Below are 1,701 nucleotides of genomic sequence, written 5' to 3' on the forward strand. Positions count from 1 at the left end.
TCAATAATGACTCCAAGATCCCTTTCTGCCTCCATGCTCTCAAGAAGGGAGTTTCCCATCTTATAAGTGCACTTGTCAGTATTGAAGCACATCCTGTTTTTGCTAGCCCACCCCTGTAACCTACCCAAGTCTTGCTGCAGTTTTTCCCTCCCTAGTACCATGCTCACCTCACCCCAAATTTTGGTATCATCAGCGAATTTAAACAGGTTGCTTTTCAGCCAATCATCCAAATCGCTGATAAAGAAATTGAACAGCACAGGCCCAAGGACCGAGCCCTGGTGGACTCTGCTGCCCACTTCTCCCCAGGACAAATATGACCCATCCACCACTACCCTCTGAGTACGACCCTTCAGCCAGTCTGCAATCCATCTGACTGTGTAGGCATCAATGCCACAGTCACCCCATTTTTTAATGAGGATCGGGTGGGAGACAGTGTCAAAGGCCTTGCTGAAGTCCAGAAAGACTACATCCATGGCAACACCTGCATCCATTGCCTTTGTGACCTGATTATAAAAAGGCAATCAGGTTGGTCTGACATGACCTGCCCCTAATGAAACCGTTCTGGCTGCCCTTGAGCATCATCCCTGAGGCCGGCCCATCGCAGATGTGCTCCATGATGATCTTCTCAAAGAGTTTCCCTAGGATTGAGGTAAGACTGATGGGCCTATAGTTGCCCGGGTCCCCCCTCCTCCCTTTTTTAAAGATGGGGACCTTCCAATCTTTAGCCAAAAAGATTGGCTATCTTCCAATCAACTGGCACCTGGCCCAAGCACCATGAGCACTTGTAAAGCCGTGCCAAGGGCCCTGCAATAACCCCTGCTAGCTCCCTCCCGCTGATTTGAACACGTCCAGTCCCTACAGAAGCTCTCTAACCCAGTCCTCCCCAACCTGAGGTCTGGAGGCATTCCCCTCAAGTCCGTCTTGCATCACGGTGGGGAAGTCCCAGTCCCTGCCCAAGAAAACGGAGGTGAAGATTGGTTAAAGAGGTCTGCTTTCTCCTCTGGCGCAGCCACCAGGTTGCCCAGAGGATCTTGCAGGGGCCCCATATTTCCTGGTGCCTTCTTCATCCTCCCTATATATTTGAAAAAGGACTTTTTACCATCTTTGATCTTGGACGCTGGTCCTAGCTCTATGTCTGCCTTAGCTTTCCTAACAGCCCCCCTAAAGGCCCGAGCAGAGGAGGTATACTCCTCTGTGGAGATAGCAACACCCTTCCACTGGTTGTATGCTGCCTTTTTGGCAATCAGGCATTCCCGGACACCCCTGGTGAGCCAGGGGAGCTTTCGAGCACTCCTGTCCCCCTTGCTTTTTGTTGGGATGATCATCCCTTGGGCCCGGAGTATCATCTCCTTAAGTAACGACCACTCATCTTGGGCACTGAGTTCCCCTGCTCTTGAGAACCCTAGCACCTCTCCCACTAATCTCCTCAACTCGTTGAAGTTGGCCCTCTTGAAGTCTAGGGCTACCGCCTTGCTGCAGGCCCCTGACACCCTGCGCTGGATGGTGAATTCCAGCAAGCGATGATCACTATCACCCAGGTGGTCAAGGACCTGGAGCCCCCTTACCAGGTCGTCGCCTGTGACCAGGACCAGGTCCAACAGGGCATTTCCTCTGGTGGGAGTGTGCACCTCCTGAATTAAGTGGAGGTCCTGTATCTCGGCCAGGAATCTCCTGGAACGGTCCGACCTGGCTGACTGTTCC

The 1,701-nt window shown here is 52.4% G+C and overlaps 1 protein-coding gene across 3 annotated transcripts in view; it reads right to left on the reverse strand.

Moving 5' to 3' along the window:
• Nucleotides 1-1,701, reverse strand: part of HERC3 (HECT and RLD domain containing E3 ubiquitin protein ligase 3) — a 79,153-nt gene that overhangs the window by 35,380 nt on the left and 42,072 nt on the right. The window lies entirely within an intron of this gene.

This window comes from Crocodylus porosus, unplaced genomic scaffold (genome assembly GCF_001723895.1).
Source record: "Crocodylus porosus isolate Cpor-Errol unplaced genomic scaffold, CroPor_comp1, whole genome shotgun sequence".
Taxonomy (NCBI): Eukaryota; Metazoa; Chordata; order Crocodylia; family Crocodylidae; genus Crocodylus; species Crocodylus porosus.